This window comes from Triturus cristatus, chromosome 5_1 (assembly GCF_964204655.1).
Source record: "Triturus cristatus chromosome 5_1, aTriCri1.1, whole genome shotgun sequence".
Classification (NCBI taxonomy): domain Eukaryota; kingdom Metazoa; phylum Chordata; class Amphibia; order Caudata; family Salamandridae; genus Triturus; species Triturus cristatus.
The window spans coordinates 4,241,007-4,264,578 of NC_140587.1; positions in this window are offsets into that span (position 1 = coordinate 4,241,007).

Consider the following 23,572-nt stretch of genomic DNA (forward strand, 5'->3'; position numbering starts at 1 on the left):
AATATTTTCACCTTTGAGTGGTGGTGGTTTTGCCTTTGAGTGGTGGTGGTTTCAAATTTGAGAGGCTGTGATTTCACATTTGAGTGCTGATGGCTTTATCTTTGAGTGGTGGTGGTTTCACCTTTGAGTGGTGGTGGTTTCACCTTTGAGCGGTGGTGATTTCAGATTTGAGTGGTTGTAGTGAAAGAGCCACTCTTGTAGTCTGGCACCCTATGATGACCTCCGACCGCCACCATTTTAACTGACTTTAGTGTGTTATTTTACCCTAGCCTTAATGTAGGATGGTCCTGCATATACTTGCTTCTCTTCCATCCTGTAATCTTGCTGTCAGGTCATCCTGCCTTCTGACTTTACCTTGCTTCAAACTTTTCTGTGTGCACAGTGGTGCTTGTACTATTGCCTTTGACAGGGCCTCATGTCTGACTCTGCCTTGCTGCTGCGTGCACAGCAGTGCTTGCAAGTTGTTTGGCTTATTCACATTCAATGTCTTGGTGTTTTCCTGAGCGATTGTTTTTGTTTAGTGTACTGTGGAAGGCCTTGTGAGAGCTTCGTCAAGACAGAGGTTGGAAGAAGTGCGAAAGGAGGAAGAGACTTGAGAGCTCCTTACTGCCATGGAGATGCTTGCTTGGAACTTGGCCAGTTCTGGTAAAATTCCTCTGGCGGTAGGAGGAGGTCTTTCACGAATCTTCTAGTGTGTTTAAAGCTGAGGGTTGCAGGCTGAGAAACTGGGAGTTTGGATTCCGAGCGAGGGCAGACGTGTCTATCTCGGATTGAACCCTGGCTTGCTGAGCTCTGATCCCCGGCTGTGATTCCCCCGGTCAGAAGTGGGCAGTGTATGCACCAGGTGATGTATTTAGTTTTGTGGTTATTGCCATTGAGCTGTGATCGTTTGAGGTGTTTTCTTTGTGGTGTGGGAGGTGCACATCCAGAGTGATCCTGTACTGTGTATATATCTTTCTGATCTCTTGCAGGACGTCCAGTGTATCTTATCTTATATCAGTTAGTGCTTGTGTATTGATCAGTATTATAGTTTGCTCAGTTATTGATTCATGCCTTTAGATTATTAGTTTGCTACATATATTTGAATCTTATGCATTTGGTATCTGAGACAGCTTTTGTTTAGAGAGTATTTTGTAATAAACCCCAAGCCTTATTCTTATTTTATTTTATTTATTTTTCACATTTATAAAGCGCACTGTTACCCAGAGGTGTCCTGGCGCTGATTGACAGTGAGTGTATGAACAAGAGATTAGTGTGAAAAGAGCCACGTCTTTAAGGCCCTCCTAAAGGACAAGAGGTCCGGCAGTTGTCTAAGGTGCAGTGGCAGAGAATTCCATGCCTTAGCTGCACCTAGGGAGAAACTCCTCCCACCCCAGCGAGCTTTCCTGACTCTGGGGATGACTACCAGACCCTGCTCTGCTGACCTCAGCAGTCTTATTGGTCTGTGTCATTGAAAAAGTTGAGAAATGCAGTGAGGTCCCAGGCCATGCAGGGCCTTGAATGCTATGCAAAGAGATTTGAAGATAATTCTCTTGCGAACTGGTAGCCAGTGTAGCTTTACCAGATCCTGTGACACTGAGGCAAATTTAGGTGTGCCTGTAATCAGTCGGGCTGACGCATTCTGCAAAGTTTGGAGTTTGTTGAGAAGCCCCTGTTGGGCATTCAACAATAAGCTGTTGCAATAGTCTAGCCGCGACATCACTAGACCTATGACCACCGTCTTCTTGTATTCGTCAGCAAGAAAAGGCAAAACTTTCCGAATAGTTTTTAGGACGTAGTGAGTAGCTGAGGAGAGTGCATTGATTTGAGGTCTGAAGGACAACAAATCGTCCATCAGAACACCCAGATTTTTAACCTTCCAGACCGGAGCTGGGGGGGTGCCCATTTCCTCCGGCCACCAGCACGGGGACCAGAAGTTATCTCTGGACCCAAAAAGCAACACTTCGGTTTTAGCTGAATTAAGCTTAAGGCAGTTTTCCGCCATCCAATTACTGACTTCCCGCATACAGCCTCTGAACCTTTCCGCGGTGCTGTCTGTTTCCCCCGGTAGTAATGAAACTACTATCTGAGTGTCATCCGCGTATGATGTTAACTTGAAGCCAAAAGATCTGATGACCGGTGCCAGGGTGGAGACGTATACATTAAAAAGGGTAGGGCTCAAGGAAGACCCCTGAGGGACTCCGCAGGGAAGCACGAAAGGGGCAGATTCATAGTCCCCCAGCGCCACCTTTTGAGTCCTGCTAGACAAAAAGGCATTCAAGATTTTGAGCGCATTTCCTTGAATGCCACTAGCCCTGAGCCGATCCACAAGTATCTTGTGGTGGACCGTATCAAAGGCTGCGGACAGGTCCAGCAGGATCATGGCGGCTCTGCCTCCTGCATCCATCACTGTTCTTACGTCCTCTGCTGATTTGATCAATGCAGATTCGGTGCTATGGCCCGCCCGAAATCCATGTTGAGATGGATCCAGGCTCTGACCTGTCCTCAAGAAGGCGCTCAGCTGCGAGTTTAGAATACCCTCTAGGATTTTTGCTGGAAGTGGCAACCTGGCAATAGGCCGGTAGTTGTTCAAGTCGGTCAGCTCCAGATTCGGTTTCTTCAACAAGGGAAGGATGGAAGCTTGTTTCCAACGTGAAGGGAACTCCCCCGTGTCCAGCATAGCATTGAACAGTGGAGTGAGACCTGCGGCCACAGTCGATGAGGCAAGTTTGGCCACACTGGCCGGACAGGGGTCATTAGGGGAGCCAGATTTTATCCGTTGAAGACGGTTTTTCACCTCCTCCTCCCTAATGGGGAAGAAGTTCAATAGCCTAGGTGAGTTGCTATCTGCCTCTAAGTTGGTTTCTGGAGCGGCCATCTTGGCACGAGTGTCTAATGGAAGGAAGATGTTTTCTACCTTATTCTGAAAGAATTTCGCCAAGTCTTCACATAGTTTGTGACTGGGAGGTATCTCCACTGGTTTGGGGGCAGCCAGGGACGATACTGTGCGAAACAGTTCCATGGAGGAATTACCGGCCTCCCTAATGCGTTTTGAAAAAAACTCATGTTTAGCTTCTTGAATCGCGAGTTTATACCTTTTCAACTCTCCGTTGAGAAGCTTCCTATCCTCCTCTTTATAGTTCTTCCGCCAGAGTCTTTCCTGTTTTTTGCAAAGCATTTTATGGTCCCTGATATGTTCAGAGTACCACGGTGCCGAGGGGTTAGAGCGTGTGGAGTGATACGTTTTAGGAGGGGCTAGGTTAAGGCAGGCAGCCTCCAACCAGCTCGTATAGGCAGTGGCAGCATCTTCCAGGTTGACTGGGAGGGGCTCCATGGAGGTTTAAAGCAAGTTTTCTAAGGCCTCTCCATCTATATTTTTCCACCTCCTGATCACTCTGGGGGGGTTCAGGACTTTACTACGTCTGGGAGGTGTGGCTAAAGTAATTTCAAATTGCACCACCGAATGATCAGACCAGGAGACCGGTTGAACTGCAATGAGTTCTAGGTTGGGAAGATTAGAAAAAAATCCCATCTAGGGTGTGTCCTGCCCTGTGGGTCGAGCCGGTGACCCTTTGGTTCAACTCCACACCGTGCATCAGTTCTATTAGGTCTCTCGTGTCCGAGTCAGAATCACACTCCAGATGAAAGTTAAAGTCTCCTAGCAGAGTAAAAGTCTTAGCGCAAAGCGCTTCTTCTAGCAGACCACTGAGTGCAGGGAGGAACGGGGCTTTGGGTCCTGGGGGCCTGTAGATCAAGCCACCCTTGAGAGTTTGATGGTTGGACAGAGTAAAGTTGTAAATAAGTGATTCGAATAAATCCGTAGTGGCCGACTGGAAGGATCCTCTGATCGAGTTGTGATAGATAATAACAAGACCTCCTCCCCTTTTACTTTCTCTGTTTTGGACAAAGCACTGGTACTCAGGGGGGTGGCCTTAACAACATCTGGGCCTGAGGCTGCGTCAGTCCAGGACTCAGTAATAAATGCTATCAGAGATTTGGTTTCGATAATGAGCTCCGCTAACTCTGAACTATGTTTCACCAGAGATCTGGCATTCAATAGCATGCATTTAATTGCTGCGTGTTCTTTCCTCATCCTAGGAATAGGTAGGGCAGTGAGAGAGTTACTAGATTGCCAACCTAACAAGGGGAGAGCCTGTCCACAGTTGATGCAGCACTGAGGGGGAAGTATATCCTCCTGCAGTTCCAGGATCACGCAACCCGGGCTCCTGCATTTGCGCCACAGAGCCAGGAGAGTGTCACGGCTGTAAATGTGACCGCTCGAGTTGTTCCTTGACCCAGGACCAGGGGTTCCGGCACTAGGCGTGGGACCGGCGCGGACGGGCGCAGACGGGCTTGCCTTTGGCGAGCATTTGGCGCGCCGCCGGCGCGCCCGCTGCGCTCGTCCGGTGCGCTTCCTGAAAAAGGTGGCCATTTAATCCTAATCAGGTGGGGAGGGGCGGAGCACTGGTCTGAACGCCCAGCTCGTCTGAAAGGAGGGCGGGACAAGGGCTACAGGACAGGGGTTCGAGCCCCAAAAGTGCAAATAGTGCAGTTAAAATCAACGAGCAGTAAAAACGATAATTTTAAAAACAAAAGCAATCAGCAATGTATGAAGCACGATCACATACAGGCAATTCACGGAGCATAGAGTCCCGGCTTCCGCCTCAGGACCGTAACATACCCACACTGACAATCTTCAAGTCAAGAAAGCTTTATTCGACAATTGTCATAAAAGCGTACAAAAATGTATATACGTACAAAATAGTCAAGACATATTAAAATATATTAAAACAATAAATAATGGTATTTGCAGAAAGATAAGCATTTCAGGGTCTAGGAAGGTTTACCCCACCAACATTTTACTCCTAATCACCCAGGCCCTTCCAAGAAACTTAGCGACAGAAATATAAACAAGTGGGATTTCGGCAGAATGCATAATTCGCACTGTCACTTTGGCATTTCTCGTACCCAACTGCCGACACATTGATTTTAACCAGGTCCGGCGCGGAATTGCATAGGATGGACATTGAAACAAGAAATGGTTGACAGATTCAATAGATGCAGTGCAGCCAGGACAATTGAGCACGTTAGACAGGGCCCATCTAGATGAAAACTCTCTTACTGGGAGACTGCCTACTCTGAATTGAAAGTAGAGCTTCCTATCCAGAGGATTTGTGATGTCATCCCAATAGGTTGCCAATGAGGTCGTGTCCTTAAAATCAAAGAATACACCAGTTAAAGAGAGCGGGGCTGTACTTCTATAAACACGAGTAGCCACCATTTCCCAGTACAAAGCCTTCAGAACTTGCTTAGGCGGAAAGCTGGCATTTAGTGGATCCTCCCACAAGGTTATTAGGCCCAGGTCCTTAAGAGACTCATGCATCCTACGGAGCCACTCGACCCTATGGAAGGTATCCAATCTAATAATATCCAAAAGGCCAAGAGCAAAGAGCCTAAGTTCTGAAGTGATCCATAAGCGTCGCCAATACAATATGGGGCGAAACAAGGCAATAAGAGCTATTGGTCTCATTCCTAGGTCATAAAACAGAGGGCACAGGGGAGTACTCTGAGGTAGTTTAGTAAGGTTTCGTAAAAATCTATTTTCAGAGGTAGATAGTTTGCATAAATTATCAAATCCCCATAACTCAACTCCGTAGAGGACAGCCCCGACAACTTTGCCATCATACACACGAAGTGCCGGGTCAATAGGTTTGGTCAAGGATTGGGTGTGTTCTTTACTCGACGCACCGGAAAGTTGTGAGTGTTTAAGAGTTGCCAAATCTACTTGCTTTTTCCATCCCAAATCATGTTGGATACAAATACCTAGGTAGATAAAATCCTGAACCTGGTCCAATGGCAGATTATTCATAAATATTTTGCCTTTGAAGGATTTGGACTGGTTAAAGGTCATAAATTTTGATTTTAAAACATTTATTTCAAGCCCGCGGGCTAAACAGAAGTCCTCGAAAATGCTCAAGGAGTTCTGTAAACCACTCGGGGTTTTGGCGATAATAAGACAATCGTCGGCGAACATTAAAATAGGAATTTTAGCACCTGCCAGTGTAGGGGCGTCAACGTTAGCATCAATTAATAATTTGGCCACATCATTAATGTACAAGGAGAATAAGGTCGGAGCAAGGACACAGCCTTGCCGGACCCCCTTCTGGATAGGGAACCGGCTAGTCACTTGACCTACACCACCCCACCTAATCTGTGCAAAATTATCTTCATGGAGTCTAGCGATTAGGGAGATTAGAACAGCTGGCATACCCATCTTGTCTAAGCCAGCCCATAGGGATGCCCGCGGGACATGATCGAAGGCAGCCCTAAGATCTATAAAGGCAGCATATAGGCTGCCTCCCCCCAAGTAGACCACTTTCCAATAGAGCATAGCAAAATGCAACACCTGATCAATGGTGCTTATTCTGGCTCTAAAACCCGCTTGTAGATGGGAGAGAATTGCATTTTCAGAAGCCCAATCCAACACTTTGTTCAAGAACAGCCTGCCTAGGATTTTTTGCATGGTATCAATCAGGCTGATTGGTCGATAATTTGCAGGAAGGGACTTATCCCCTTTCTTGAACACCGGAATAATTTCGGCGCCTTTCCAGGAAGTAGGGATCGGGGCACCTCTGGCAATCAGATTAGCTAAGATTAGGATATAATTTCCCCAAAGTTCACTATTACACAGAAAAATATCTGCCGGGACTCCATCCATCCCGGGGGCCCTTCCTGGAACCAATAGTTTAAGGGCGTTAACAACGTCGCCCAAGGTGAAGGGATCTTCCTTGTAAAAGGTAAGATGATACTTAGTGGAGACGGTCAAGACCTCTCCAACAGCATAGAGTGACTCGAAATGTTTGACCCATGCGTCTTGCGAGACCCAATTTTGCGGTTTATCAGGGTTACCCCCATTCCCCCACTTTAGGACAGACCAAAACCGTCTCATGTCGTTTTGGGCACCTGCTTCCCTGAGATCCTGCCATCTTTGGTAGTCCCACGCTCGTTTTGATTTTAGAATTGCTTGCTTATAAGCATGTCTCGCAGAACGAACTTTTAGACTATCGCCAATTTTCAAGGCGATGCCCAGGTTCGTACGAGCATCCCTACACTCGACAGTATACCATCGAGGCGAGGGGTCAAACTTAGGCGTGGATAGTTTGCAGTTTGCCTTACAAAGATATCTTTGAGTTCTAGAAAGAAGGAGTCATGGATCGATATTCCAGGTATGCAGGATGGTTCCAACGGACATTGGTTATAGAAGTCCCCTAAATCCTTAGTGGCAAGCTTTAAACTATTAAAAATACGGGTAAGACATTCTTGACTTTGAGCTACCTTGGCCCATTTAAGGTGTTGCGTGTCATTTGCGACAACTACGTCTTGGTGATACTGAGGAGAGAGAACGTTTGGGGCAATGGGGTTCACCCAAAACAAAGTAGACAGAGAGAGAGGATTATGAACACTCTCCAATCTATCTATAATCTCCATACCCCTCAGGACATCCCATAGATCTAGTGATAGCAGAATGTAATCAATTCTGCTAGCACGTGAGCCACTCTTAAAAGTAGTGGACCCTAATTTATCTTGCTCAGACCTGCCATTTGTTGCACGAAGCCCTTTATTCAAACAAAGGGCGTTGATCTGGATTGCCAGCTCAGAGCAACGAGTGACAGGTTCGAGATCTAATTTTGGAACACCCCATAGGCTATCCTCAACCTCCGAAATGCTCCAATCAACACCGAGTAAGGGTTCAAAGGTAGTATTAAAATCTCCACCTAAAATTACATGGGAGTGCTGGGAATAAAAAAACATAAGTTCATCCAGGCGAGCTATTGTGTCAGACTTTTTTCCAACGGTACTTCTAGCATAGACATTATAAATGTCCAGTGATTTTCCATTTTTAAACTTAAGATTGAGAAGCTGGATATCTGGATGCGAAGTAGAAAGCTCTTTAACAACAATATCAAGGTCCTATCTGATCCAAATAGTAAGACCGCCAGAAGGGCGCCCATTTTTGCCCTTAACTGCCAAAACATTAAAGTTCAAGAATCCTGGAAAAAACTGGGCCTCAAGTAACCATGTCTCCTGGAATAAGCAGACGTCATAAAGATTAATAAACAATGCCCAGTTTGGGTCCTTCAACTTAGATTTTAAACCTGTGATGTTCCAAGACAGGAACGTCCCAAACTCTGGGCAAGTTTCACTATCTACCTGATGATCCTCCAAAATGCTACTCAATTGGTTTATCCTTACCAAATCTACTGTAAAACCATGAGTTTCTGCACTGGCCGAAGTACCCAAATCAAAATTTTGGGTTTTGTTAAATAGTAAAGAATGAGCTGGGGAAACAGGGAAAGGGGGTTCTTTAGACAGTCAGTCAATTTGTTCTAGACATGACTCACCCACAGACGGGCTGGGAAGATCATCTGGGCAACCTCATTTGGATTGCAGAGCTATCCGGGGAACAGCTTCTGAACTCGAGATTAATTAAGTTCCCTGCAATGGTAGAATCAAAAAAGATAACCTCTATATAATCCATCTCTCTACCAGCCTGAGGAATCCTACATGCTCCAGCTATATCAGCTCTAATTGCTGAACGACAACCCCTCACGTGTCTGATCCAGTGAATGACCTTGTTAATCAAGGATTCACTGCTTTCATGGACAGTCCCAAGAGGCAGACTAGGGACATTCACCATAAAAAAAAATTGTGAGTTAGGAGTGCGGGGGTAGGATCCATAAGATTGGGCTCGGTGATAAGGGTTACCTCTAGGGTTAATACTAGATCTCTCGTTAACAGAAGGAGAACCTCCAACGCGCTTAATAGCCTGACAAATACCAGGTGGTGTTCTAATTGAACATCCAGCAATAGTAGGAGTACAGTGATAGGGTTGATCAACCCTTGATGAGATTAAAAGACTAGATTGATAACTCGAGTGATAAGAGTCTTGTGATGAAGTCTTTCCACAAATTTTGGAAAGCGCGGTGTGCCTAACTGCCACATTTACAGGGGCGTTGGTCGAAACCCCCCTAGGCGTAGGAGAATCGGTTTTAGGATAGGTACCAGAACCCAGCTTGGATTCTTCAAGTTTTCTGACAGTAACCGTTAGAATCTCAATCCTAGTTTGCATGGACTCAATCAAGGAGCAAAGGTTTTTCACTACCCCCAGTAGAGATTTCATATCAGGGTTAGTTGATTCAATTACAGTAGGACCCTCAGAACAGTTAATAGTCGAGCTACCTTTAAGTACTGTAGTACCCAAGATGGGGTCCAAGGGTGCAGTGGAGGAGAGGGCAGGACTACAGGTGTCAGTATCAATATCACCCAAAAGAGAAAACCTATTACTGCAGACAATGTCAAGTGATTGGATGGAGACAGGTAGGGTCTCATGAGGAGAAGCTTGCCCCTCATCCAATGATGCAACAGGAGCACTAACAATGGACACTTTACCCCTCCCTCCTTTTGTCAGATCCTCTCCACCCTTTTTCAACAGAAACATATCCGGGACCGTAACAGCATCTCTAGAAACCTCCCTCCTCCCACCTGCAGCAGATATTGGGGGGACATTGAGCAACTCCCCGCATTCAACAATAATATCATCAATGCGGTCCATTACACAATTACTACCCGCGTGGTGGCGATTTTTCTTAGATTTAATCTTCCTAATTTTGGGCTTGGCGGGTAATGAACTAGTACGATCAGGATCGCCCTCCGGGTGTTTCCTTTTACCCATAGCTCAAGGAATTAAACAACAATAATCATAGTACCTTAGATTCCCGTGGTAAAAATGTCAGAGGATAGGCCTACCCGACCCTGGTCAACCCCGGACGGCCACAGACAGCCCGCCCTTTGCCCGGGCTTAGCCCGGCGCTACCCGCGCGCGTCCCACGACGCGGGGACTGAGTGCAAATTTATGCGCCTCCGTGCGCGATTATGACGATGGCGGACTTCCGCCGCTGAGGCTCCTGGGGGCTGTAGTCATTCCTACGCTCTGCGGCCGCGATGGAGTGTGGCTGCGGCGGTGGCAGGAGGGCTGTGTAGGTGGCCAGCAACAGCACCGGGACCAGGTACAAGGTGAGGCACAGTTAATAACAGGATACCACTAAGTTCTAAGGACGCCCGCTCTGCCGGGGCTGAGTGCAAATTTATGCGCCTCCGTGCGCGATTATGACAATGGCAGACTTCTGCCGCTGAGGCTCCTGGGGGCTGTAGTCCCTCCTACGCTCTGCGGCCGCGATGGAGTGTGGCTGCGGCGGCGGCAGGAGGGCTGTGTAGGTGGCCAGCAACAGCACCGGGACCAGGTACAAGGTGAGGCACAGTTAATAACAGGATACCACTAAGTTCTAAGGAAGCCTTATTCTAAAAGTAATAGAGTCTTTGCATTTTGTTAAATAAAACCCCTTTTCAAAAGGTGCTGTTTGTTTTGTGTTGAAGTCTTGCTGTGCCAGGGGTGGTAAGACATGCTCAAATTTATATATTATTCAAAGGTGCAGTGGTATATTTGCCTCCCAGGTAGGAGTGCAGGGATTGGGTGTGGCTTATTGGTGAGAAGCCACATTCAAAACAGTGGTGTTGGTTTAAACTTTGAGTGGTGGTGGTTTCACCTTTGAGTTCACCTTTGAGTGGTGTTGATTTCACATTTGAGTGATGGTGGTTTCATCTTTGAGTGGTTGTGGTTTCACCTTGAGTGGTGGTGATTTCAGAGTTGAGTGGTGATAGTTTCACCTTTGAGTGGTGGTGGTTTCACCTTTGAGTTCACCTTTGAGTGGTGGTGGTTTCACCTTCAAGTGTTGGTGGTTTCATCTTTGAGTGGTGGTGGTTTCACCATTGAGTGGTGGTGATTTCACATTTGGGTGGTGGTGGTTTCACCTTTGAGTTCAACTTTGAGTGTTGATTTTTTTTACCATTGAGTGTTGGTGGTTTCACCTATGAGTGGTGGTGGTTTCAACTTTGAGTGTAGGTGGTTTCTCCTTTGAGAGGTAGTGGTGATATCACATTTTATTGGTGGTGGTTTCACCTTTGAGTTCACCTTTGAGTGGTGGTGGTTTCAACTTTGAGTGTAGGTGGTTTCTCCTTTGAGAGGTAGTGGTGATATCACATTTTAGTGGTGGTGGCTTTATCTTTGAGTGGTGGTGGTTTTACCTTTGAGTGTTGGTGGTTTCACCTTTGAGTGGTGGTTGTTTCAGCTACGAGTATAGGTGGTTTCACCTTTGAGAGGTGGTGGTGATATCACATTTGAGTGGTGGTGGCTTTATCTTTGAGTGTCAGTGATTTTACCTATGAGTGGTGGTGGTTTCACCTTTGAGTGGTGGTGGTTTCACATTTAAGTGGTGGAGGATTTAGCTTTGACTGGTGGTGGTTTCACCTTTGAGTTCACCTTTGAGCTGTGGTGCTGTCACCTTTGAGTGGTGGTGGTTTTACCTTTGAGTGGTAGAGGTTTCACTTTTGAGTGGTGGTGGATTTACCTTTGAGTGGTGGTGGTGGTTTAACCTTTGAGTGGTGGTGTTGGTTTTACCTTTGAGTTGTGATATTTTTGCCTTTGAGTGGTGGTGGTTTCACATTTGAGTGGTTGTGACTTCACATTTAATCGCTGGTGGCTTTATTTTTGAGTGGTGGTGGTTTCACCTTTGAGTGGTGGTGATTTCACATTTCAGTAGTGGTGGTTTCATCTTTGAGTGGTGGTGGTTTCACCTTTGAGTGGTGATGATTTCATATTTGAGTGATGATGATTTCACTTATGAGTGGTGGTGGTTTCACCTTTGAGTGGTGGTGGTTTCACCATTGAGTTCACATTTGAGTGGTGGTGGTTTCACCTTTGAGTGTTGGTGGTTTCACCTTTGAGTGGTGGTTGTTTCAACATTGAGTGGTGGTGATTTCACATTTGAGTGGTGGTGCTTTCACATTTGAGTGGTGGTGGTTTCACCTTTGAGTGGTGGTGGTTTCATCTTTGAGTTCACCTTTGAGTGTTGGTTGTTTTACCTTTGAGTGTTGGTGGTTTCACCTATGAATGGTGGTGGTTTCACCTTTGAATGGTGGTGGTTTCACATTTGAGTTGTGTAGGCGTCACCTTTGAGTGGTGCTGGTTTCACATTTGAGTTCACCTTTGAGCAGTGGTGGTTTCTCCTTTGAATGGTGGTGGTTTCACCATTGAGTGCTGGTGGTTTCACCTTTGAAGGATGGTGGTTTCACCTTTGAGTTCATATTTGAGTGATGGTGGTTTCACTTTCATGTGTTGGTGGTTTCACTTTTGAATGGTGATGGTTTCACCTATGAGTGGTGCTGGTTTTACCTTTGAGTTCACCTTTGAGTGTTGGTCATTTCACCTTTTAGTTCACCTTTGAGCGGTGGTTGTTTCACCTTTGAGTGTTTGTGGTTTCACCTTTGAGTGGTGGTGATTTCACCTTTGAGTTGTGGTGGTTTTACCGTTGAGTGTTGGTGGTTTCACCTTTGAGAGGTAGTGGTTTCACCTTTGAGTGGTGTTGAGATCACATTTGAGTGGTAGTGGCTTTACCTTTGAGTGGTGGTGGATCCACCTTTGAGTGATGGTGGTTTCACCTATGAGTTGTGTTGGTTTCACCTTTAAGTTCACCTTTGAGTGTTGGTGGTTTTACCTTTGAGTGTTGGTGGTTTCACCTATGAGTGGTGGTAGTTTCATCTTTGAGTGGTGGTGATTTCACATTTAAGTGGTGGAAGATTTACCTTTGATTGGTGGTGGTTTCCCCTTTGAGTACACCTTTGAGCTGTGGTGGTTTCTCCTTTGAGTGGTGGTGGTTTCACCTTTCAGTGATGGTGGTTTACCTTTGAGTGGTGTTGGTTTCAGGTTTGAGTGTTGGTGGTTTCAGCTTTGAGTGTTGATGGTTGCACCTTTGAGAGATGGTTGATGGTTGCACCTTTGAGAGATGGTTGTTTCACCTTTGAGTGTTGGTGGTTTCACCTTTGAGTGTTGGTGGTTTCAGCTTTTCTTGTTGGTGGTTTCAGCTTTGAGTGTTAGTGGTTTCTCCTTTGAGTGGTGGTGGCTCACCTTTGAGTGGTAGTGGTGGTAGTGGTGGTTTCACCTTTGAGTGTTGTTGGTTTCTCCTTTGAGTGGTGGTGGCTCACCTTTGAGTTGTAGTGGTGGTAGTGGTGGTTTCACCTTTGATTGGTGGTGGTTTCACTTATCTTTGAGTGGTGGTGATAGTTGTGTTGTAAAAGGCCGTAAAGAGGGTTTAGGGGTTGAATCTCATCCCCCTGGCCTGCCCATATTTATCATTGGCTTGTGTCTTTGTCCTTTGTTGGCTTCTGATTCCAAATAGGCTTGTTAGTCTCTCCTTAGTACTACTGTGTCGTCATTTGTAACCTCCCTTGGCTACTGGCCCCTTTACTTCGGTTCTTACACGGTGCGTCTTATTTTTGGTGTTGTAAGCACTAAATTCTTTTTTGAGTTTGTTCTACTGCAGGTAGAACAAAGTGCTGTGTTCACATCCACCTTTGTTACCCTCTTCTCACCCCCTGTTCTCCCACCTTTGTTACCCCCTTCTCACCCACTTCTCTCCCACCTTTGTTACCCCCTTCTCACCCATTGCTCTTCCAGGTTTGTTACTTGTTCTCACCCACTGCTCTCTCGCCTTTGTTACCGCTTCTTGCCCTTTTCTCTTCCACCTTTGTTATCCCCTTCTCAACCACTGCGCTCCTCCGTTTGTTACCCCCTTCCCACCCACTGGTCACTCACCTTTGTTACCCCTTCTCACCTACTGCTCTCTTACCTTTGTTACCCCCATTTCACCCACTCCTCTTTCACCTTTGTTACCCCCTTTTCACCCACTGCTTTCCCACTTTTTCTCTTTCAAAGCTGCCAGGACAATGGCGACCGCTTGTTTTTTTTAATTTATTTTCCGGTTTTGTTGTTCTGATAGGACGGAGTTTAATAATGAAGTTTTAAATTGCGTAACCTTCAAGACACTCCCAAAAAGGCACATTTTAAAACAGGCTTCCTGTACTGAATATATGTGGTTCCATATCGTTGGCACAGGCAAGGTCCTTCATGTCTAAATGGCACAGATGCTCCTAGAAATAGGAGCGAGCTGCTGAGGCTGCATGGCTGGCGGGGGAGGTAAATATTAAATGCTGCAGACAATCCTCGCTGCCCTGCCCTCCCCAGGGAGCTGGTACAGAAGAGCGTCTTCTCATCTAATCCTTTACGTAGGTGATAAATTAACGTGTTACCAAGTTTGTCTAATATACGAAGGTGGAGCTTCACGTAAAAGTTGGTAAAGTAAAGGACAAGGCGGTATCAGTTAGACATGGACCTCAGTTTGTTTTTCTAAAAACAACAACTCAAAATAATGGCAGTATCAACTCTACCTTCCTACTAGCGCAAATTATTCCTCGTACTCCCACCTATGCTTGCGTATTCACACGCAGCATTCTCACCATTACTGGTCTTTTGCTTCTGAATCGCTGCTATTTATCTTCTCTTTTCCACCGTTTAAATACTTTCACCACTTGTAATTTACACCGTTGACTTTCGCTTCCAAATTGCCTTTAAATCATGTCTTTCGCTTCTGAATTTGCCCTTATTCATGTATTTCCACACCTACCTTGACCCCTAGACATGTTATACAGAATAATTCAGGAGTAATATATATTTATATATGTCATTATGTTTTTAATAAAAAGGAGCCTCTGATTGTATTAATTATACTACATGTAGGGATCAAACTATAGCTTATTTATTTCCCTGTTTTTCCTCATTTTAGATTCCGCTCGCTCACCCGTTATATGTCCTGATGATGATCTCGAACAGTTCAGATCGAAACGACGTTGACCCTTTACAACGAAACTCTTCCTATTCTATAAAGTTGCTTGAGGAGTTTTACACTATTGTTGTCAGTGCGATGCCGTTATTTTAAACTTCACCATCACTCTGCACGTCACGCCTCTTTCACTTATTGTGTGAGCACCTGGATTCTATTGTGGAAATAAATGTTTCACATGAACTGACTTATGTCCCTGTGCACATTATTAATTTATTTGCTCCTTTAAAATAATTAATCTTCAACTCTCTAACCATAAGTGCTCTCCTTAGGATCACTTTATTATTGGACCTTTTGGCCACACCCGAACCATTGTTTTTTTACAGCATATTTCACCCCAGATTCACGTATTGGGGCACCCTTGTTTTCCTTAAAACTTTTGCCTTGGAAGAGCGTCCACACAGGACAATGGCGGCCGCTTTTCTTATAAAGCGAAATGCGCTCTAACATGCATGCTGAGCGCGGAGCCTGCTTTAGGGACACTATGCTTAGGTTTTGTGTGTATTTTTTTTTTACTTTAATAGTGAGCACGGCATAACAGTATAAGCCCTGTAGTGGTGGTGACGATAAAACTCTGTTCATATTCTGTGTGTTATAATTATCGTGTGCATCTTAGACGCCTAGTGACAAAGGGCTGCCCACCGAACCTGCATGTCTCTGAGACTGAGCCAGCTCGAACAAACCCTACATCTGCCGTCAAAAGGCACAGGGTGGCCTGAATGTTTCATGAGCCGTTTCATACAGCCTTTGAAGACCCGACTGCTTTGCAATGTGTTGGCTGAATAATGCATCAGAGGAACATTTTAGGAAGCGGTACCCTTGGGGCGTGGATGGCTTTTCAGCTCAGCATGAATAAATAGTTTCAGAACCATTCATTTCCCCTCCAAAAAACCTTTCTTAAAGTGAGCAGATGCATGCTACATAGGAGGAACACACTATGTATGGGTTGTCTATGCTTTTCCAGATGGCTCGAAAACATTAATGAGAGCACGAGACAAGTTGCGTTGACCTGCTGGTTGCCACATGTTATGTTAAAACATTTTGTGAAGCGCATGCACACCGACTGGTTTCTTGGCGCTGTTTCTAGGAGTAGCCGGAGCCCTGGTTCTTTTTCTTAGGCCTGAGTAAACAGCCATGTCTTGAGAAGTCTCCTAAATCTTGCGAGATCGGTGCAGAATGTAATGTCAAGTGGAAGGATATTGAAAACTCTAAGCGCCAGCAAAGAGAACCTGCATCCACCTAGTCTCTTCAGCCTGTAGGGGGTATGACCATAAGGTGCAAATGGGCTGACCGCAAAGTGCGGGTGGGTATATGTCTTTGTGTAAGGCTGGAGATACATTTTGGACTGGTGCCATGCAAAGATTTGAATATGATGCAGCCGATCTTGAAGGCACAGCGTTGTCGTATAGGAAGCCGGGGCAGCTCCCTCATCAGAGGAGAGACATGCTGCCATCTTGGCTGCTGGAAAAGCAACCTATCCGTACAGAGAGTTGGCCCAGTCGATGTGTGATATCACCGTGGCCTAAGAACCTGCACCAGTGCTTCCCTAGTAAGGAGTCTAATGTGTTTACTTATCTTTCTTAACTTGAAAAAACAAGTGGAGATTACGATCCGATCTGAGTTTTCATAGTGAGGTCACCATTAATTGTGTCCCGAGACTCTTAGCGAAGGGGGAAGGAGTCGGGGGGGCAGTTCCGCTGGCCAGAAGTGTGGGCTCCAAGGGTTCCGCATGTAGGAGAGTAGGATCTGCTTCTTATAGTTACCCCCACTTTTGCTGATGAATCACTGTTTTCAACTTAGACTGACTGGGATCCTGCTATTCAGGACCCCAGTCTATCTGCTTTCTCCTCTAAATTGATTGCATGTACTTTAGGTACACTCCAGATTGGATACTGGTGTACCCTTATCAGTCCCTAGTATATGGTACACCATGTTCCCAGGGCATAGGTACCCGAGAGGCCTCTCAGGGGCTGCAGCATGTATTATGCCACCCCTGGGAGACCATTCAAAAGGACACCACAGGTCTGCTACTGCAGCCTGTGTAAAGTGGTGCATGCACCCCTTAATTAGATATAGGTTCACTATATCTATTCTAAATCACTGCACATATAAACCTATCAGTCACCCCTATCGCAGGCCTTATCAATCCTGAAGGCAGGGTGTTGGGTTTTATGAGAGAGGGTGCACCTGCATGAGCAGAGCCCCTCTGCAGCCTTCGGGACTTATTTTCCAGGGTTGTCTGTGAAGCAGCCAACCATATATATTTAAGTGCATTATAACCTCACAGTAAATGCTAACTTTAAAATGGCTACTTAGAAACATGTTGTGTTTGGTGTTAGTAACTGCCGGGGAGGTATGATTCCAACCTTCTAGAGGGACTTATATGAAACACAGGTACACCCGGTACCAGGCTTTCTCAACCTGGGCATCACAAAATGAATGCTGCCAGCCACAGACACGAGTCTGCCCTCCTGCTGCTGAGCAGAGCTCGAGCAGAGGAAGGCCTGACAATAGGTTTCCTGTCACAGGGAGGTGTGACCACCTCCCAGACAGACATTAGTGTATTTGGAGCTGGGTGGGTGCACTCTGAGAGTGCCAGAAAGTCTGCACTGGGGGCACATGTGTTGTCCCTGTGCATAGTCCAGCTCATATCGGTTACAGGAGCCATTTGCTCCTGCTCTGGCGCAAAACTGGACAAAGGATATGGGTGTAGCCACCCCTCTATCCTGACCCTCCCATAGGTGGGTCCCCAGAGTTTGTCCAACCCCTTCCTTGGGTATAAAGTAGGAACCCTGACTAGAGGACTTTAGATTTCAACTGGACTAAACTCTGCAAGCAGAAACCACGTACTTCAATGGTTTACACTTCGCTGGACGACAGAAGAATCTCCCTTGGAGTAAATTAGTTACTCCCCTGCTGCTGCAGGCACCTAAATGCATCTGACAGGTTTGCATCTCCAAAGCTCCTGAGGAATCCGAAGATTTCTGCAACACAGTCGGTGAGTTCTCGAGCGTCTTTGAGGTAGATCTGCTCTTTTAGCAATCCTGAGACCAGTATTCCTCGTGGGGACTTTGCATCCCAAACCCCTGTGCACCGTGTACTTTTGCAGCAGCATATGCTTTTTGGCAATCCCTGAGGTTGTGCTTTGGGCTATGTGTAGTTCTGACCCCGAGCAGTATTTCCACTGAAGATTTCTGGCCTACACTCCAAAAGTGTTCCGTGGGCAAGTATTTCGTGATTCAGCTCGAGGTCCCTTCGCGATTCCTGCTCCGTTGGCCTGTGGGTCCCTGTGAAGGTAATTTTGAATTTCCTTGGGCTTCCCTGGTTGCTCAAAACGTGCCCTGACTCCCCATAGCTTGGAGAGTCTCCAGGACCTTGCTGGTCCTCACTGTAACTTGTTTCCTCTGCTCGCGTGGGTTGGCGTTGCCAAGGCTTGTTGGTGTGCAATCCGGACATTGACCCCCCAGCCCTTGAAATCCTTCGTGGGACAGCTCACCTAGAGACTTTGGTTGTCGTTGACGTCTCCTGGTCCCCGTGGCTGCAGAGTCAAGCATCCTATCTTCTCACCTGAAGCACCCGACATCGGTGGGCGTTCGTCTACCGTGCCCCTGGACACCCTGAAGTGACCTTGACTCTGTTCCCTCTACTTTCAGGTTCTTTTCATCTTCCCGGCAGCAGCACTTCTTCACATCACGCCATTTAAAATGACGAGTGTTTCTGACACCACTTGTTCCCTATGCACCCGGCTCCTCTGGGATAGGTAATACGGGTACCTTGGTTGTCACAAGGGTGCTGGCCATGGAACCTTCTATGTTCCAAAGGGTTTGCTTGAAGTCCTCTCTGAAGTGTCCTTAAACTCTAAAATTCCAACCACGACTTTCCCATAGGGTTGTACGGAGCTCGCAGCTGTGTTCTCACACTGCACCCGTCTTCCGTGGGCTCCCTGTGTCACTGCCTTGGGTGGTTCCTTGGGGTCCCAGCGATTCTACGTGCTCTAGGCACTGTGTCAAGTGAAGTCATTGTTGTTATACCATTTTTTAGTATATGGTTTGGTCTCCCCCTGGAGAACGCTGTGTATTGTGCTATTTACTGTCGATCTAGTGTAATAATATTGTGTATCTTGTTCTCTACTTTCATAAAGAGGTTAGTAGGGAGTGTTTAGAAATAAATACATATATTTTAAATATATACCTGGTGTGATTCTCCTTTCATTTAGCCATTCAAGAGATTATAGACTGGTAAAACAAGCTGCTTTACATTCCTTCGAGACTTAGCCTGAAGGCTGCTCTCCATAGCTACCACTAGGATAGCTGTCAATAAAGGTTGCCTTTAACCTATCACCATAAGGGTCGTTTGGACCGATACAAGGTGCCCGCTAGAACTAGTGGACAGCATATACCAGTCCACCTTCTCACACCACATGCCCCCTGTCAGAATTAGTCCAGTCTGTTAGAAATGGGATTTCTGGTTGGCTAGGGCTTGCGCCAAAGCCAGGCAGAGATCACCACTCTAAGTCAGGGCTGGGGAGTTACACGACAAAGATAACCCCTGCTCACCCCCTTGGTAGCTTGGCACGAGCAGTCAGGCTTATCCCGAGGCAATGTGTAAAGCGTTTGCGCGCGCACACAGCAACAACACCCTAGGCCCACCACAAAAGAAACTCCACACAAGGTTATATTTAAAAAATAGCCTTTGTAATATAATAAACACATTAGATGATAATCACATAATTTACACTGTGCCAACTGGCACTGGGCAGAATTTTACAAGGGACGATTTACACGGGACAGGGCCACATGGACCACTGTCAGAATCAGCACAAATCACCAATTGCAAATGTAGAACATAAACCAACTGCAACACAAATTATCACCGTAGAGCACAACCAGTAACTACTGGCACAATAATGACCTCAGCATTAGCCTGTAACATAAACCCCATTATGCACAGTATCACATTAGGCGCCAAATGCGTTGTACGCCAACCTCATCAGCATAAAAACATTATGCACTCCTCTCACAAGTCTAAACACATAAGACCCTAACCTCCTAAGCGCAACTCACATTAGGGGCATAACTCACACAGAGACATAATCTCACTAGCATAAACCATGATATGCAAAACAAGCTCATAATCATGAAAGACCACATTTAGAGGTATAACACAGGGTGCGCAAAACATACTACATGAATTACATTTCCTAGCACCAGAATCACAGTAGGGCCTGGCGCCCTATAAACCTAACAATCCCAACAGCCCCCCTGGCCAACTGGCCATCGCAACGGAGGGGCTCAAATCTCCTGTGTCCCAACAGTCCGGGCGCGCTGCAAAGGCAGCAAAAGTCAAGGTGCGCACCTGAGCGCAGACCTAAACGTTGCAGCTGCCCACTACTTGCTGGGCAGCTGGGAATAGTGGTAAAGGCCTGGCACCACTGTGCCACTTCTGTCCCTCTCAGGGACTATCTCACATAACTGCGCAAAAACGTTGCAGCTGCCTGCGCACTCGCAGGGCAGCTGGGATCAGCAAAAACGTGGGCACCACTGTGCCTCTGGACTCCATGTGCCCCCGGCAGAAATGCGCAAACCGTTGCAGCTGCCCTCTAGCCAACTGGGGCAGCTGTAGGAAATGGCCAAGGCAGGGGCACGGGCCCTCGGGCCCTCTTAAAACAAATATTGCCCCCACGTTGGAGCACCCTAGGCTCTAAGAATAATGAGGCCAAACGTTGGAGCCACATAAGCTCTGAAAATCACTGTGTCCCATGTTGGAGCCACGTAGGCTCTGAAACAAACCATATACTAGGGACTTAAAGGCACTTCAGAATCCAATAAGAAATGAACGCAATTTACATGGAAACCATTTTAGAGAGGAAGCAGCTAGGCTGTAGTCCTGATTAGCAGGGCCACAGACAGACTAAGGTCGAAAAACAGTGAAACACCAGCAAAAAGTGGGGGTACCCATGTGAAGCAGATCCTACTCTCCTACACTGGCTCCTTTACTTCGGTTCTTACACAGCACGTCTTATTTTTACTGAATAGATGTGGCTCCATATTGTTGGAACAGGCAAGGTCCTTCATGTCTAAATGGCACAGATGCTCCTAGAAATAGGAGCGAGCTGCTGAGGCCGCATGGCTGGCGGGGGAGGTAAATATTCAATGCTGCAGACAATCCTCGCATCCTCGCTGCCCTGCGCTCCCCAGGGAGCTGGTACAGAAGAGCGTCTTCTCATCTAATCCTTTACATAGGTGATAAATTAACCTGTTATCAAGTATGTCTAATATAAGAAGGCAGAGCCCTGCTCCAGCGCCTCACGTCTTCTTTTTGTGGTGTTATTATAATTTGTGAAGAACGACAGAACCTGAAATGTCGGTTTTCATTAAACATATAAAAGAAGCAAACTACATTCAGCAGCAACATAAATACATAAATAATGAAGTAATTAAAAGTGCACACCTTCCTAGTGGGAGTGAAACAAGTTGAACAGGTGCGGGGATAGTGAAGATCTCGAGGTACTCCACATGCTGTTCTCACATTGGGTGCGGTATAATGGGATAGGCGAAGCGACTGAGAGCGCCTTCCAGGAGTGTCCTGATCCACTGTCACCATTTGTAGTTAGGAACGATTTAAAAACAGAAACATCATCTCATACAAGATAGATCAGCTGGTGTGGCGTGTGAGACAGACAGGTGGCAGCTGAAGCAAGACAAGAAGCGCTGGCTGTTTTTTTGGCACTTGGCCTTCCAAAGCTCAACCTATCACTCGGGGGCGCTGGGGTTACAGGTAAGAAATTTATTTTTTATAACTAGCAATCTTGAGTGCAGCCTCATTTTTAAGTCGTGTTGTGGTCGTCTTGTTAGACGCGCCACATAAGAGCTGCATATTCAGACGGGGGTTACATGAATGTCGCGACTCCTTCCAGGGCATCGCGACCTCCGCTGGCCGCGCCCTTCAATACTTGGGCCAAAGACATTCCTCCCCTTCCAGACTCCTCTCCTCGGGTTTCTGACTCCCCTCCTACTCTTTCACCTAAATGTCCTCTGTTCCCTAGTAGTGTGTGCCCTACAAAGCCCAGCACACACACAGATACAGTTCCTGCCCAACACAGGTACTTCTGCTGGACTGAGGCGGCAGCCAGTGGGCAATACAAGGGCATGAGATAAGCTCGTCGTGAAACTCTGGTGTAAAGCGATCGCTCGCGATATAAGCAATGGCTGGAATAGACATACCAGCAGATTTGAAACAAAAATGAGAAATTGTGACCTGCATAGTGGCCACATTACTGACAAAACCCTAATAAATAGTGTGCCATGTGCCCACGTGGGATGGTAGCCATGCACCTGTCCATCACCTGGCAACAGACTTTCGAATATATACTGACTGCTATGAAAAAAGGGTGCTATGAAAAAAAGGATGCTTTGAAAAAAGGATGCTATGAAATAGGATGCTATGAAAAAAGGGTGCTATGAAAAAAGGATGCTATGAAAAAAGGACGCTATGAAAAAAGGATGCTATGAATAAAGGATGCTATGAATAAAGGATGCTATGAAAAGAGGTGTTTTTATGATGGCAAAGTTTCCAATGATGATTTCAAGTTTTACTCAGCTCCATGCACCTAGAGCAAAGGTACACGCAAACGTTTCACGAGAGGGCCAAAGAGTTTAATTTATGGTGTGATCGAGGGCCACAGGGATGGGGTAGGGCATGGAGGTGTGAAGTGGGTGTAGAGGAAGCGAAGTATGTACTTTGTGTGGGCAGTGGAGGAATTTAAGGGTTTCATTCGTCTATAAGAATCATACATTTGGCAGTCCTGTGTTATCCTGCGTCTGAGTCACTATCCCTTTACCACTCCTAGGGGCAAGCCTTCTCTGCTTGCTATGAGTGCCCTGGCTGAGTCAAGAGTCCAAAGGAAGTAACTTGATTATTCAACTAGAATAAAATACAATTGCACACTGAGAAACCTGAAAACCTGGAATCAATCCTGTCTTCGCTCTTAACCAAATTGTGTGATCCAAGACAGTTGTTTGATCTCACTTTGCCTCCATTTGCTTCATCATGACATGTAAGAGCCCCTGAAAGGCAGGAGTGCAGGATGCCCACGGCATAAAACCTTAACGGTTGGATTACATAAGCTATAATGTTGTTTATGTATAGTAACAATTCAGGCCATCCAGAGGGGTTCACATAACAACGGATGTGCCTATTACTTGACTATTGGCATTGTTGTTAGGGTCGGGGGGGGGGGGCTCATAAATAAAAAGCATTGTCATTTACAATGCCATTAGCATAAACGCTCAAAAATGCGAGACCTATTGCATTGCAAATGCTTGTTAATTCTCATTATGCTTCTCTCTCTTTATTCATGGATGCCACTTTCTTTCAATGTCTCCCTTACTTCTGCTGTTCTCTTTCTGCTTCCCCTTTTCATTCGGTTTTCCGTTTCCCTCTCTTGCTTTTTATCTTCCTCTCTCTTAAACTGTCTCTGCATTCTCCTCCTCTCTCTCTTGTCTTCCTCCTCCCACCTTTCTCTCCTCTTTCACCTTTCTCTTCTAACCTTTATTTCACTTCACTCCGTTCTATGGCTCTATCTCTTTTTTCTTCCACCTTTCCCTGTTTCTACTTTACTTCCATGTCCCCTCTCCACAACGATGCAGGCGCGTAGAGACTTTTCTTTGCTATACAGTGCAGCAGCTACATGCTCTCTGTGACATGCCCTCTGTGACATACCTTCTGTGACATGCGCTCTGTGGCATACCCTCTGTGACATGCCCTCTGTGACATGCCCTCTGTGACATGCCCTATGTGAC